A 16,864-nucleotide genomic window follows, 5' to 3' on the forward strand; every position below is an offset into this window, starting at 1 on the left:
CTCAGGAAAGTGTGGTTAGGATTGCAGCCTAAATGATAGATGTCAGGAGTTGAAACAAACAAGCAGGGGAAAAAAGCCCTTAACGAACCTTGCGATGACAATCCTGAAGTCTAAGTCCTTGTTCAGTTTGGTTTGCACAATAACATAACTTACAAATGTAAGAATAGCTCTCTTGGAACAGACCAAACATCCATCCATACCTGGATCCTATTTCCTACGGTGGCCCACCAGTTGCATCTAGGAAGTCCACAATATCCTGTAGGGAATGGATAGAGTGGATAGAGAGATGTTCTTTTCTCTCACACACAGTACCAGAACCAGGGGACATCCACTAAAATTGAGTGTTGGGAGCGTTAGAACAGACACAAGAAAATATTTCTTTGCTCAGTGTGCGGTTGGTCTGTGGAACTCCTTGTCACAAGATGTGGTGATGGCATCTGGCCTGGATGCCTTTAAAAGGGGACTGGACAAATTTCTGGAGGAAAAGTCCATCATGGGTTACAAGCCCTGTGACAGAGTGGGATAGTTACATAACCTGATATCAAGGCAGATCATGGGGAACAGAAATGGATGGTGCCAGTGGAGTAGCTAGAGGGTGTGCAAAGCACTACATTTTGCAGGGAGTCTCACCACAGTGGGCAATGCACCCCTCCCCATCCCCATCCCCTTTGGAACGTACACCTCAGTTTACCTCCCACCACCTGGAATGGCTCTGAAGGGGAGGGGGCACCTTGCACACTGCACTGAGGCTCCCTGCAAAACTTAGCGCTTTAGCTAGCTATGCCACTTGATGGTGCCTGTCTAGGATTTCAGATTTTTATATATTTATTACACTAGTTATATACACTGCCTTATATATATCGCAAGTATTTATATACCGCCTTTCTCAAAGACTCATAGACTTGAGTCTCGTAGACTCAAGGCGGTTTGCACAGGCAGGCTGAACATAAACCCCATTTTTGAAATGGGGTTTTTACAAGCATTATTTTGTGAGAGAAACTCATAGGATCCTCCATTTCTCCCTTCAAGGTGCAATCGTTCTGGCTACACCACTCTTGCACTTCCAAAGCTTTCTTGGGTAGCTGCAAAACACGCCTAAGCCTGGTTCACAGGGTGTTATCCATTTTTCGCCAGTCCGCATTCCTTCATCTATAGCCAGTGGTTTCCAGTCTCCCATCCAAGGTGAAACCCAAGCTGATCTTGCAAGGTCAGCTGCTCAACCTCCAGACCACACCTCCTGCCTATATTTGAAAATATAAAGATATATCACATATATACGTACTGTATATTACATATACCGGGTAGATGGGGCTCATCAGCCTGGGAAGGCAGCTCATCTGAGAGAAGGAAAACTCTGATCCCAAACCTCCACTGCCTTGTAGCTACATCCAGTTAAGGAAAAGGCTTCAGGAGTCAACCTCGAGGCAAAATCAGGAGCCGGAGTCCCTGAGGCAGTTCATGGCTGAACACAGTCACGTTCTGGCAACTCCTGTGACGCCGCTGGAACCAACCGTATTGGCTTCTGCCTTTCCATTGGACCATTTCAGTGACGTGGAGAGGGGGGATTTGCTGCATGGGTAACAGCCTATCCTCCATACCTACTTTACCCAGGCTTCACGTACTGGAGAGGACACTGTTCCAGAGCCACCATTCAGAGTGCGATACCATAGTCTTCCGAGACTAAAGGATGCCAACGTGTGTGTGTGTGTGTGTGTGTGTGTGTGTGTGTGTGTGTGTGTGTATACACACACATTATGTATTACATATATATTTGAAAATATAAAATATATTACAAGCATGTTTATTAACACAAAATATTTCTATTGCAGTACGTGCATAATTTAAATTAAAGCAGAAATAGACTATTAGAACAGATATTGATTTGGGCTGAATCACCAATTTCGTCTGTCGTTTTTTGTTTGTTCCACCTTCAAAGCCTTTGGTAAATTTTTCATGATCGGCTGAGGGTATAGAATCAATCTCGGTTTCACTGCGTGTCCCAAGATGCCATAGCCTTCTTATTTTTTTGGCCCAGATCAGTTGCACATTTTTGTCTCCATTAAAGATGGATTATTTCGTAGAAAGCTCTGATGTCGGATGGAAGAAGGACGTGAACATATCTGAACAAGAGCCAATTGTGCCAGTTGGGTTATGTTCTTCCAATGCCAGCTCAACCTGAACTGAATGCAGCCGCAAATGAGCTCAGCAGAGAATGGTACCTTCAGCGGACAGCCTGCCTAGACCATATAAATCTTTTTGTTTGCAATTACTGAGGCTTTTCCCCTTTTTTAAAAACTGTCAGTCATAACTATCTTTCCTGGGATCCAGTTCGAGCCCATCTGGATAATCTTGTACTGTAAAGGAAAATATTTCCCCAGAGAGCTTGTAATTAGTGATAAAAGAACCTCTCTAGTTACAGAAAGAGAAGCTCCCAGTGTTCGCAGCGTTACGCTTGCCTGTGCTTTGCTATGTGGAGAATTTGTAAGCTCTTTCTAAAAAAAAGCAAAGAGCTCTGCAGTTACCATAAAAACAAACGCATTGATCACGGCTTGAGCCGTTTGTAGGTGCTTGTTCCCCAAAAGCTTGTGCCACAATGCACACTCTAGATTTAAAGGCAATGAAAGGCATCTTGAGCCAGTGGTGTAGCTAGAGGGGGTGCCAAGCACTAAGTTTTGTAGGGAGTCTCACTGCAGTGTACAAGAGGCCTCTCCCCCTCCCCTTTGGAGCCATTCTGGGCAGGGGGAGCAAAATGGAGGCTAATGCAGGATGGAGCGCATGGGCAGTCAAGGTTACTGCCTCCGTTTTGCTACCCCTGCCTGGAATGGCTCTGAAGGGGAGCGGCCATTTGCACGCTGCAGTGAGGTTTCCTGCCAAACTTAGTGCTTTGCACACCCTCTAGCTGCGCCACTGTCTTGAGCAATATACTAGGTGCTTTTGAGAGTCTACAAGAATGAGGCAATCCACCCGGGAGTCACATGATGAATGAGCTGGTGTTCAGGTACGATTGACTGATATGGTGATGTCACAGGGGGTCAGTGAGGACAATGGGGGCAGTGCACAAGATGACCCCATGATTCTACATAGCCTGTCAGGTCTGGATATATGACTATGGGGGTAACCCTAATGCACCCTTTGGCCAACGCAAGTGCCAGCCCAGGAGTGTCACAAAAGTGCTGTCAAGCAATTTTGCACCACTTGTTGGGGTGAGAGGCTGGTGCATGGATGTGTGTCGGTCTCCTCACACTGACATGGTCCTCAGGGAGAGGGTGAGTTGTGTTGGCCGAGCTTGGCTGATGCAGGGATCTGGGGGGGCAGTGGCATGGGAAGGGCGGGGAGGAGGCAGGAGGGAGGCGTTTTGGGGCGAGTGGGCAGGGAGTGGGCCAAGATCTGGCAATTGTGCCAGATCCTAACCCCGGGTGGTCCAGGGCAGTACCGGGTTGCTTGGATTTGCGCTACTTCTTGAGGTGGCGCAGATCCAAGTAGCCCTATTGGAGCTGCTGTGTGCTGAAGCGATTCCACTTGCCCCAGACTGAGCCACTTTCAGCCCCAATCCTCCTGCCTGCTCCCGGGCAGTTTAGGATTGGGCTGTATGTCACTGAGGATACGTGATGGTCATTGAAAGTGGCAAGGGGCAAAATAAATAAATAGGCAAACGTGTTCAGAAGGAGTGGCCAAAATCAATACAAAGACCAGTGTTGTTTTTTTTCCTACAGTGCTTTAAATGTTTGTGAGAACTTTGGCGTCGTTTTGGCTCATCCCCAATATTAACATATATCTGCTCCTTCTCACTCTTGCCTCTTCGGTGCTAACTTTGTCTGAAACTTCTGTTCAACCCCATGAGTTGGCTTTACGAATGCAGATTGCTTGGAGGTGTGTGAGCCTCCTCAACATATTCATGAACCCAGCTGCTTTATTTATTGCATCCTACTTTCATATTTTTTCTTCTTCTTATGGTTCATCTCTCTCGGCGCCCTGATTTGTGGTTTATTTTTCCAGTTCATCTCTCAGAGGATTTCCTATCAAAGCTGCTGTGAAAATGACTTGGGGAAGAAAACCCTGAGGACACAGAATTGCTCAACTAAAACTATTCATTGCTCACACTAACTACATGAATACATGATAAACCCAGAAAAATAAGAACCCAAAGTTGTGGGGTTTTTCCCCCCCCTGAATTTTAATATGGTTGTTTTTTTTTAAAGGAATGTTGGATTAGAATAAATTTGTAGGCCCCTTCTCCAACCAAAATTGCAAAAATAATGTATTGAATTGCAAATTTCCTATCAGAAAGGAAATAGACAGAAATAAACAGCTACTTGCTCCATTCCGGTGGAAGCTTGATGAAGTTCCCAACTTTTTATGCTGCAGCTAGACAAAACTGGAGTATCAGAGAGACAATATTATATCAGTGATAACTTGATAGATAACTTGATAACTTGCTTCTGTGTGTATTCATTTGGATTTCTACCCTTTGACTTTAGGACATTTGATCCACTGTTGGCTCAGTCCTAACTGGACTCTGGGCAAGACTGTCGCAAACGTGCCATAAAGTAATTTGTTACAGCACATGAGCTATAGTTTGGTGGCGAGAACCCCACCTGTAGGTTGGGTTGCTGGGTGAAGCAGCAGAGAAGTTTGTCAGCTGACTCATAGCACTTGGGGGGGGCGTCAGGGGTTGGCCAGGCTGAGTTGGTCCTCTGATGTGCGTGGCCCTTGGCCTGTGCCTTACTTGACCACTTTCTGATACAACTCCTTTCAGAAATGATAATAATTTCATTTTGAGGATTCATTTTCTTTCTAGGGTTGGTATAAAGGTTACTAATAAACGATACCTTATGATCACCGGAAAAAAACTGGGTGATGACTACTGTTTAATATTCAACAGGAGTGATTCAGGAATCAGTTTGTTTCTGGGTTACATAGCTTGTGTTTGAGTGATGCTGTGCACTACTCCGGGATGTAAGTATCTTGTTCTCTTGTGTGCTCCCTGAGGTATTTGGTGGGCCACTGTGAAATACAGGAAGCTGGACTAGATGGGCCTATGGCCTGATCCATCAGAGATGTTCTTATGTTCTGTTCTTATATTTCTGTTAGGTATATTCAGTTTCTGCCTGATAGGGGAAAAATCTCTTAACCTAATTCAGAGTGTGGTTGGTCTCTGGAACTCCTTGCCACAGGATGTGGTGACACCATCTGGCCTGGACGCCTTTAAAAAGGGATTGGACAAGTTTCTGGAGGAAAGATCCATTATGGGTTACAAGCCATGATGTGTATGTGCAACCTCCTGATTTTAGAAATGGGCTATGTCAGATGCAAGGGAGGGCACCAGGATGCAGGTCTCCTGTTATCTGGTGTGCTCCCTGGGGCATTTGGTGAGCCGATGTGAGATACAGGAAGCTGGACTAAATGGGCCTATGGCCTGATCCAGTGGGGCTGTTCTTATGTTCTTAACTACAATTCCCAGGAAGCCTTGCAGGTCTCTTGTTATCTGGTGTGCTCCCTGGGGCATTTGGTGGGCCGCTGTGAGATACAGGAAGCTGGACTAGATGGGCCTATGGCCTGATCCAGTGGGGCTGTTCTTATGTTCTTAACTACAATTCCCAGGAAGCCTTGCAGGTCTCTTGTTATCTGGTGTGCTCCCTGGGGCATTTGGTGGGCCGCTGTGAGATACAGGAAGCTGGACTAGATGGGCCTATGGCCTGAGCCAGTGGGGCTGTTCTTATGTTCTTAACTACAATTCCCAGGAAGCCTTGCAGGTCTCTTGTTATCTGGTGTGCTCCCTGGGGCATTTGGTGGGCCGCTGTGAGATACAGGAAGCTGGACTAGATGGGCCTATGGCCTGATCCAGTGGGGCTGTTCTTATGTTCTTAAACTACAATTCCCAGGAGGCCTTGCAGGTCTCTTGCTATCTGGTGTGCTCCCTGGGCATTTGGTGGGCCGCTGTGAGATGCAGGAAGCTGGACTAGATGGGCCTATGGCCTGATCCAGTGGGGCTGTTCTTATGTTCTTAAACTACAATTCCCAGGAGGCCTTGCAGGTCTCTTGCTATCTGGTGTGCTCCCTGGGCATTTGGTGGGCCGCTGTGAGATACAGGAAGCTGGACTAGATGGGCCTATGGCCTGATCCAGTGGGGCTGTTCTTATGTTCCTAATGTTAGGAACTGGGCCTGATATCCTGAGTACAGGCTACAGACCTACTCCAGCCTCCAGCAGTGCCCTCATGCTGATTTCGAGGTCTCACATGTTCCAAATTCAATCAAAGCTCCTCCTGAAAGAGAAATATGCAATATGCAGTATACCATGAGGATACAGTTTGAATGTTGAATTCATAATACATTTGGCTTTGGAGAATAGTAAAAAGAATAGTAAAGAGGATAGCAAAGGATAGCGCCAGAGGTGGTGGTGATAGGGCATCACCACACCCACCGCTTAGGGTGTTGAGTCACCCACTGCATGGACCATCATAGGGGTGACACGCTGGCCTCCCATACTGGGTGCTGCAAACCCGAATGGTTGGCAACCTTCAGTCTCGAAAGACTATGGTATAAGCCTACAGCACCTGGTACTCCCAGGCGGTCTCCCATCCAAATACTAACCAGGCCTAACACTGCTTAGCTTCCAAGATCAGACAAGATCAGGGGTGTGCAGGGTAACAGTTGCTGCAAACCCTAATAATTCCACTAATGTCCCCGTACCTATTAGAAATAACAATATGGATGCCTGACTGCCCAGCACTATGTATATTTTCACTGAAGTAAGCTCCACTCAGTTCAATGGGGCTTACTCCCACGTACATGTGTGCATAAACTTATAATCATTCTTGGGAGTTTTATTCAGAGATGACTTTCTGATCTAGGTTGCAGTTTTGTGCTTCCTTGTTCCCTTGCATTCTACTGCGTTATTTTGCCCATCATGTTTCTCCTCATTTATTTTCTTATGAGTTCTTTCAGCTTCTGATCCCCTGCCCTGTATTTCATTTTCTTGTTCCTTATCCCCGTATATGCATACAGTATAGATAGACATAGCTCTGAGAAAATAGCTTGGGGAGAAGGATCCCCTGGGGTGATGCCTTCAGAATGTGAAGCCGCATGGCTTAAATATACCAACGAATTGGGCATGGAGATACAATGAATATCATTAAGGGTGGGGGTATTGCTTGCTTGTTTGAATGGTGTTCTCATTTTGCCGCCCCCCCCCCCGCCCCAAACAACATTTTTACCAGCTTATCCAAATGGGAAAATGCCACAGAAAATGCTTCTGTCTTCAGTTAATTAAAGCTGTAATTTCACTCGAGAATCCAGATCTGTTGACTGGTCTTTCTGGCCAGATTTCAACAAACTTTGCACAAAAATAATCGAGTCCTGGGGTATTATAGCAGCTCACATTATCAGAAAGATTATGGATGACAGCTGGGCTGGTTGATGATAGCTAAAGAAAAACAAGTTTTGCTAGCTGGAGAGATTATTACCGAAGGCCTCCCAGTGGTGTACATGGTAAAAAAAAATAAAAAATCAAATATAGACTATGCCTTTAGCTACTGGAGCTGAAATTCGGATGATCTTGAAATCTACATATGCAACTTGATGGTTTCATTCCACTAGTTTTCTCTTTCTACTTCTGAATACTGATGCTATTTTTTTTTAAATGCATGAGAGTTATGTAATTGTTGACATATCTGTGGATTTTGATGTGTTTGTTCCTTGCTTAGGATAACAGGATAAATTGCCAAGGATGAGCAGTTTTGGATGTGGATTTATTACCGATGCAAAAAAAAAACCAAAAACACTAACAGCCTGATCCTATGTACATTTACATGCATATGTATGTACTTTCACTGCTGTGATGACAATAGTGGCTTTCACTGCAAGAGCTACATACACAGCATCATACAGTAACTTGGGGCATATTGAACCTTACTTGCCAAAACAATTACTAGCGTTTTGGGTTTTAAGTCATATATTTATTTACAATATTTTTATAGCATTTTTTAAACTTGATATGGGACTGCCAAGGCTCACGGGGGTAGATAAAAATACAGAAACCGATACAAATAAACACCATCAATCACTGAAAGAAGCATAAAATAAAAGGTGGCAAGGAAAAGAAGAGGGGCAACAATTAAGAGCAAATCAATAAATGGCCTGATGGAACAGAAACATCTTTATTTTTTAATTTATTAGCCCACATCCAGTCTTTCACAGCTGACAGTCATTGGTTCAAGGCCTCCACACTTTCCTGGTACCAGTTGGAAAGAAGAAGTAGAATCAGGTGTCTGCATACTGATGGTACCATATTCCAGCCATTGATTGACTTTTCTGAGTTGCTTCATATAGATATTAAATAGTATGGGGGACAAGATGGAACCCTATGGGGCCCTATAATTCAACAGGTAAGCTGTAGTCTCCCGGTGCGTCCTTCTGGTATGTACCTGACCGGTAGGAGCAAAACCACCTTAGCACTGTGTCTCCCAACACCAACCTTACCAGGAGGACCAGAAAGATATCGTGGTTTATGGTATCAAGCGCTGCTGAGAGGTCAGTAGAACCCATAGAGATACATTACCTGTCTCTTTGCTGACAAAGTTCATCAACCAGGGTGACCAAGCCTGTTTTGGTTCAAAACACGACCCGAAACCAAGCTGGAAAGGATTGAGATTATTCAAATCAACAAGGAAAAAACAAAGCAACAAAACAAGCAAAGAAACAAACAAAACTTGGGACTGAGTCACCACCTTCTGCTTGGCCACCTTGCCCAAAAATGGTGGATGAGATACTGTCCTAGAGCATAGATGCAAAATTGCCCTCCCTCATAGAGGCATAAGAACATAAGAGCCCTGCTGGATCAGGTTGAAGGCCCATCTAGTCCAGCTTTCTGTATCTCACAGTGGACCACCAATGCTTCAGGGAGCACACAAGACAACAGACACAACCTGCAGCCTGTTGCTCTCCCCTGCATCTGGCAATCAGAGGCAGCCTACCTCTAAAACCAGGAGCTTGCACATACCTACCATGACTTGTAACCTGTAATGAACTTTTCCTCCAGAAATCTGTCCAATCCCCTCTTAAGGCATCTAGGCAAGATGCCATCACTACTTCCTGTGGCAAAGCATTTGAGAGACTAATTACATGCTGGGTACAGGAATATTTTCTTTTGTCTGTCCCAACGCTCCCAACACTCAATTTTGGTGGATGTCTCCTGGTTCTACTGTTCAGGAGGAAGCATCACCTCCCCCATTCAACACTGCCCCCAGCCAGGATGACCTAGGGTCAAGTGGGCATATGGTCAACCTCAAGACTCCAAATAATATGTTATTTGCTTGAGTTCCTCAAGCAGAACTCACTGTAGTGAATCCATCAAGACAGGGCAAGGGAAATAGCAAATGGACTAACCCATGTGTCACCTGGGCCCGGCTCAGGTGGCCTGGAGTTCCATAGACACAAGGGTTTCCTCGGGAGACAAGGTCTACTCGGGAGGAAGCCCCAAATGTCAGCAGGACTGGAGGCCTGGGCAGGACATCTACAGGGGAGTAGGGACAAGGAGCAGCTGGGAGCAGGAAGACACGTGGGAACGAGGGGTGGGGTCAGGCCAGCCGGAGGTAAGCCTCATAAGGGAGCTGGAGAGGGAAGAGGGAGGTCACTACTCGCCAGAGGGGTGGAAGGCCAGGAGGAAGCCCGAGGGAAAGGGTGACCCCCGGCCAAGGGGAAAGGAGAGAGGCCTCCGTAGGGAGGAGACTACGGTCAGCTACAGAGACAGGAGGTTGGGGCCAGAACCTCCAGGACCCAGGGCCTGCCCAGTCCCAAGGGGCATACCCTGGAGAGCCATGGTGGTCGAGAGGGGCACTCAATGCCAACTACAAACCTGGAGTATGAACGGAGAAGGGAGCCAACACCAAGGGTTGGGGGCCATCCCAGGGCCAGCCAGCCAGATCCCTGCTGGCCAGGGCAGAGGTCTCCTGAACGTAGGCGCAGGGTAGAGGGACCCGGGCCAGGAAGCCTGGATTCCCAACTCCCAGGAACCTGAAGGAACGGGGCCAGAACCGCTCCGCCAACGCCGGCATCTGTCAGCGTAGACTGAAGGGGGCCGTGAAACAACGAGCCCCATGAATGTAAAGAGATTGACTCAATTAAACCGTCTGTGTAAAGCTGTCCTACCTGCGTCCTGTGCGTTACTTCACAGCCGACCACCGCGCCTAGACCGGGTAAGCCCCTCACACTCGGTACAGACCCCAGAGCAGGGGCCTCCTCCCGCCATGGACATGACACCATGTCTGATACAACTGACATTTTGCCTACAGAACATAAGGAGTTGAGATGGAACTAACTACTAAAGACTACGTTCAGTTGCTTTTGATTAGGCTGCACAGGGTGCATGTTAGAAGAGAATTTGATTCTTAGTGTAATACTTGGTGGCAATTAGCCAGGCTGGAAACAAGGCCTATTCTATTTGCATGGTAATGAAGCATCCTTTGAAAGGGATGTTGAATGAAATCAAAACACTAATGAGATTTTATGCACAACACCTGATGGTTGGCATTAATCAGAAAACGTGGAAAAAAATGTTCCTTTGCTTATATCAATATTCCTGTGGATACCAGGCCATGGAAGATATTTGCCTGTGAGGTAAACAATCGTTGGTGGAAATCCTCTAAGGCAGCAGGTCTTTTTCTAGTTAAATCAATCCGTACTGTAAAAGGAGACATGATCATAAGAAGAATTCATTCCGCTATTTCAATCTTCAGGCAGATACGGAGCTAAAACAAAAATAATGTGTTTTTCTTCTTCACTTCGCCAGCAATTAATATTTTGAAATCTGAGCTTCACGAGGTGGCTTCTTGAATCAGGTCTCAGACACTTTATTCCCCATTCCAGCAGTTCTCAAACTTACTATGGTCGTGGGACTCTTCTTTCATGGTAGCCTCTTTTTTCCCAGCTCTCTTGGGTGCCACAATGTTGGATGATGTGAGATCTCACACCATCCAAGATGGTGGCACCTGGGACAGCCAGGAAGAAGAGGCTGCAGGGGACATCCTAGATTGCCCATGTGAGCTTGTTGCTGCGCACAATTTGGGAGTCTCTGCCCTAAGCCACCACATCAGCTGCCGGGTAAAGGGGTGAAGGGGCACATGCCAGGAAGCCCTGGCCTATATCCATGCAAGGACCTACACTGATGCTTGGTGAATCCAAGGGAATGCTTGGCTCTCCTTCAAGGGAAGCCTCCACAGAAGTTGGAATGGGTGGCATGAAGTCATCAGTGCCTCCTCCTCCTCCTCCATTGAGAATTCAGCCATGAGTACCTTGCACCACAGGTTTTCCCTAGATAAGGTTTTTCCCTAGAGAAGGGGCACAGGCTGTGGCAGCTTTGCCAGTGCCTCCTCCTCCAGGCAGACAGCAGCATTTACTGCCTTATGCTAGGATCACCCGGCTCCTTGGCCCCAGAGTTGGAAGGACAGCCCACATTAGAACATGCTTACAAACTGACCCAAACTTTGCATTCTCCTCAGCCTGCTTTTAGAAGTAGACCAAGGCTCTTTTTATCAGCTCAAGAGTAAACATGCACATGTTGCTTCTTTCAATTTCCATAGCGATCAATATGTTTTTCTTGTCAGCTATCAGCTCGCCTGTGTGCAGCACACCAAAAATGGGTTGTGATCCATTGGCGGGTTCTGACCCAAAGTATGGGAACCTCTGGTTTAAGGTGTTTAACTGCTCACAATCCTTCCTGAAAATGACAGCCCCATTCCTTTTCTGATCCAGGTTAAACGGCATGAGCTACATTTGTTGCTCTGATGGCTGCCTGCTGCGTGGTCTCTGGTGTATCTGTTGAAAATCCATTGTCCTTGGGGCATGAGCAATCAGGCAGTCACAGCAACAAAACCACACAGAGAGATACACAGACACACCAAGAATCCACATTAGGGACTCTGGTTACTTAATTACTTTTGTTCTGACTGTCTTGTGAAGAATTAATTAAAATAATGTTGAAGCTCATGCAAGAGATGGCGACAATGATGTATCTTTAGTTGGGGGGGGCAAAGTGACACAAGATTGCTGATTTATGTCATTAGGCATAGGAAGGTTACTGTATCTCATATACGAACAATAGCCTTATTGTGCTCAGTGAAAACATCAGAAGTGCCTTTGCAAGGATTCCATGACAGTGGGAGCTGACCCTGTCTGCAGGTGGTGAACATGACCTGTGGCAAGGAGGGCATTTGCATGTCAGTGTCTATCATGTCATAGACATGACAGGAGGTCCTAATGAGTGAAGCTCTCATTGATTTTGAGTCAGCCTGAAAGTGATACAGCAATGGATATGCTACCTTCAGTCTGATGGATAAGTGAACTTGGTACAGTGGAGAAAACATATTCAAGTTTCCTGCCCTCCAATTCAATTCACAGAGTTCTCAGAACTCTGGCTGTTCCATGTTCTTTAATGACATCTGAGAGCATGGTTGGTTGGCAACCTTCAGTCTCGAAAGACTGTGGTATAAGCCTACAGCACCCAGTATTCGCAGGTGGTCTCCCATTCAAGTACTAACCAGGCCTAACCCTGCTTAGCTTCCAAGATCAGATGGGATCGGGTTTGTGCAGGGTAACAGTTGCTGCAGCAACTGTTGAGAGCATTAACTAACATTAACGTACATTTTACCTTATTTAATCATATTTTTATGATATTTTCACTCCAGACATGAGTTCTTTAAGAAGAGTAGAGTCCCTAGACAGCAAAATAGCTAGATGCCTTAATACCAGGGGTTACTCCTGGAATAGGAGGAGGTGGAGTCTTCACAATCTGGTGGCTTCGCCATCAATAAAAGCCTTTGGAGGAGGAGGAAAGGGGTGGTGGCCAGTTAGTGCTACTGCCACCTCTTAATGTTTTGGGGGCTTCCCACTCAGGAAGTGGCCAAAAAAACAAAGAGGTAGTGGCAACCTATCAGGAAGCCACCAAAACACTAAGAGATGGTAGCTGCCGTCTTGGTCACATGGCACCCTCTCATGTGAACTCCAGCATGGTACCCGTGGTGTACACCCCACCCACTCCTGCTTGCTATAGAGTGTTTTCACTTCAAACTCTGCCGGTGGACAATGTACACGAGTTCCCTAACTTTGGCTCTAACGGTGAAACAATCTACGTCTCATATTTGCCCAATTTATGTTAAAGCTCTTTACAGTCTCCTTCTTCTCTTGTAACAATTTATTTTCCCCCTTTTTCAACACTTATTACTATGGGAAATCTAAGTTGCTCTTCAGCTTTTCACATATTTATCACATCTCAAGCCTCTTTGAGACATCTTTTAATTTACTATGTGAGTTTGTGCTCAATCTATGGATTTTTAGATAAATTTACTTTATCGGATTGTAACTCTATGGAATGCATCAAACTGATTTATTAAAGCTTCCTTTGATGTCAAGTAACACTGTATTCGATTTTTTTTTTTTTAAAGTTAGCATAAGGATAACAGTGAGGAGTTGAAAGGAAAGTTATTCACAGGAGAAAATTCACCTGTCTTTCATTAGACAATCTGAAATAAGAAAACTGGGCTGACATTGAACTTGTTTCGTTGATTGAGACAAAAATGACTTTTTCTTTTTGATAGTTTCTGCATTAGGTGGTATTTCCATTGCAAGTGCAAATAGCTGCTTAAACACTGTTTAGGATCCTATAAATAGGTTTTACAGCGCTAGAACAGGCAGGCCAGGAGGTCTGCGCTATATCCAGTGCAAGATTGGGGCCTGACATGGCTCAGATGGAGGCAAGAGGAAACTCTTCCCCTTACCCCTGGGTAAGCCACCACAGCCCCAATGGATCTCCTCAGACTTGCGCCACCTCCGGAGGTGGCATAAATCAGAGGAGAGCAGAGTGGCTTGCATCTGCTCTGTGCTGCTAGGGAAAGGGGTTGGGATCCTGCATAACAGTCAGGACCCAGCCCCACCTCTCACTACCTGCCCACCTGCCCCAGCACTGCCCTCCACCCACCCCAGAATGCCTCCTTCCCACCTCTTCCCCACCCTCCCCAGACCCTTGTGGAACTTAGCCAAGCCAACCCTCCCTGCCCGAGTCAGCACAGTGGTTGGATTCAGCCTCTGCAGTCCGACATGCATTCCTGGGTCAGCCCAGCTGACTCTTCAGGTGGCTCAAATGTACTTTACAGCATGTTTGCAACCCTCCTGGGCTGGTTCAAGGGACTTGCGCCGGTCCAGTTAGCACTGGTACAGCACCAGTACAGTTAGGATTGAGGCCTTAGATACCTGCATTGCATGTTAACTTGCACCAGTGGCATAGCTAGAGGGGGTGCAAAGAGCTAAGTTTTTTAGGGAGGCTCACCTTCGCTCACAACAGGAGAGGAAACTGAACGCTTTCCTCACGCGCTGCCTCTGACACATCCTCAGCATCACCTGGCAGGACAAAGTTCCAAACAAGACAGTCCTGGAACGAGCTGGAATCCCTAGCATGTATGCACTGCTGAAACAGAGACGCCTGCGTTGGCTCAGTCATGTTGTGAGAATGGACGATGGCCGGATCCCAAAGGATCTCCTCTATGGAGAACTCATGCAAGGAAAGCACCCTACAGGTAGACCACAGCTGCGATACAAGGACATCTGCAAGAGGGATCTGAAGGCCTTAGGAGTGGACCTCAACAAGTGGGAAACCCTGGCCTCTGAACGGCCCGCTTGGAGGCAGGCTGTGCAACATGGCCTTTCCCAGTTTGAAGAGACACTTGGCCAACAGTCTGAGGCAAAGAGGCAAAGAAGAAAGGCCCATAGCCAGGGAGACAGACCAGGGACAGACTGCACTTGCTCCCAGTGTGGAAGGGATTGTCACTCCCGAATCGGCCTTTTCAGCCACACTAGACGCTGTGCCAGAACCACCATCCAAAGCGCGATACCATAGTCTTCCGAGACTGAAGGTTGCCAACAGTACCACAGCATGCAAGGGTTCCCTCCCCCCCTTCGAAGCCATTCCAGGCGTATGCCTCCATTTTGCTTCCACCACAAGGAATGGCTTCAAAGGGGATGGGCCCCTTGCATGTTGCAGTTAGGCTCCCTGCAAAACTCAGTGCTTTGCACCCCCTCTGACTATGTCACTGCTTTTCACGGTGTCTGAGGATGGCTTCATACATTCACGTAGGCTACAGCATCACACAATTGCTGCATACATGAGCTCACAATCACAGATTATCCACCATACATAAAATGCTCAGTGAACACTGCTCATCATTCTATGTATCATAGGATGTCAGTTTCAAAGCATATTACTTTTAAATAACAACTTCTTTGCCAGTAATAGCCACTTCTTATTTAAATCACAAATGGAGCAAGAGATCAAGTGACGCACACGCCTGGGTAAATCAGGTCATATTAACTGATCATTGTCCTTCTCTACTTGACTTATTTCCTCATAACTATGAAGCAGTTGAATGAATTGATAGACTCAGGGAGCCAAAAGTCGGCAGAGCCAAAAGTTGTACCGAGTGGCATGGTAAGTATTGCAGGTGCCGTACTGTGCTGTGTAACACTGTGTGTTGCCGTTGCTACCCAGAATAGGTCTGATGGTGAGTGGGACAGGCTGCAGCATCTGAATTACTTACTGTTCCCCCCATAGCTATACTACTGTCCTGGGGCATGGAAATATGGCATGGAGAGAGACATTGAAGTAGGTACAAGTGTGCGCCACTTCAGATATGTTCTCTGATCCCCATTGTTATATGATTAGGTCATTAAGTGAACATTTAGCCCAATCTTGTGCCTTTGTTGTGTAAACAGACACTCCCTGCCAAACACTAGCTGGCTGCACAGGCTACTGGAGAGAGATTGTCTTTTCTTTGCATTAAAAGTCTCTCTGTTGTGTAAACAGACACTCTGCTGCAGGCTATGGGAGATGCGATTGCCTCAGTAAGAGCATCTTTATTGTTCTTTGACCACCGTCATGTATGCAGTCCATTGTTAAGTGAATGGTTGTTAAGTGGTGCACGCCTGTAGTCATGTTTAGGCTCCAGCCCAGCCTGGAGAATGTAACTTTACCTGCTAACCTGTGAAATATCCTCCTTCTCTTCCTCACTGTTAATGCTGGTAAATACTGGGTGTGGTTTTGAAGGAGGAAGCTGACCTGGTATCTATGACCAAATTCTGGTTGGATGAGATGAGTGAACCTTTATTGGCCCAGCTTTTGTCAGCTGGCTACTGGATCCATAATAAACCCGCAGTTCATGGTGGATTGAGTTCACACTCAGGACCAGGTGAGCGAGTCAAGTTTCACCCTCAGAGAAGTGTAGTAGCCATGATTCACTGGGTTGTTTTCCCTTCTGCAATTAGGTTCTGGGATCCTGCCATGCACAGCCCCTGACTGAATCGAGGAGGCGAGCTCAAGTCTGGTGCTGGAGATATGCAGCTTTATTGCACTGTGTTACTTCAACATTCAAGCCGTGACACTTCCAAAGATGATTGAACATAAGCTTCACTCCACTGGGAAGTTCAGTTGTGTTCATGTATAGCTCCGAATAATTTCAGGGGCTAATTTTGAGCATTTGCTCAAGGGCACTTTCCTGTGGATTGTTCCCCATGGTTAAAATCCATCTTCCACTCTCTTCTGCTCTGACAAGCATCCAGAAATGGCTGTCTTGGGCAACTCCCTCATCCTGCATCTTGGGAAGGTCACTTCTGAAACTGGGAGTGTGATAGAGGGATAGCATAAAGTGGACAGAAACAATTTTACTATTCACATGCACAGTGCACAAAGGTCTCTAAGTTTGAACCTTGTGTTCCAGTGTCTTCCATCAGTCTCACCCATCTGATTTCAGTCCATTTCATCTTCACAAATCTTCACAAAGATAATCATCTATTAAGGGGAACTTTAACCCACAAACTTCGGGC

At 46.3% G+C, this 16,864-nt stretch overlaps 2 pseudogenes; both read right to left on the reverse strand.

The window, feature by feature from the left end:
- Positions 1 to 6,543: 6,543 nt before the first annotated feature.
- Positions 6,544 to 6,663, reverse strand: LOC136637920 (5S ribosomal RNA; annotated as a pseudogene).
- A 5,822-nt stretch (positions 6,664 to 12,485) lies between these two features.
- LOC136638209 (5S ribosomal RNA) lies at positions 12,486 to 12,605 on the reverse strand (annotated as a pseudogene).
- Between the last annotated feature and the right edge of the window lie 4,259 nt (positions 12,606 to 16,864).

The sequence above is a fragment of the Tiliqua scincoides genome, chromosome 1 (genome assembly GCF_035046505.1).
Source record: "Tiliqua scincoides isolate rTilSci1 chromosome 1, rTilSci1.hap2, whole genome shotgun sequence".
NCBI lineage: Eukaryota > Metazoa > Chordata > Lepidosauria > Squamata > Scincidae > Tiliqua > Tiliqua scincoides.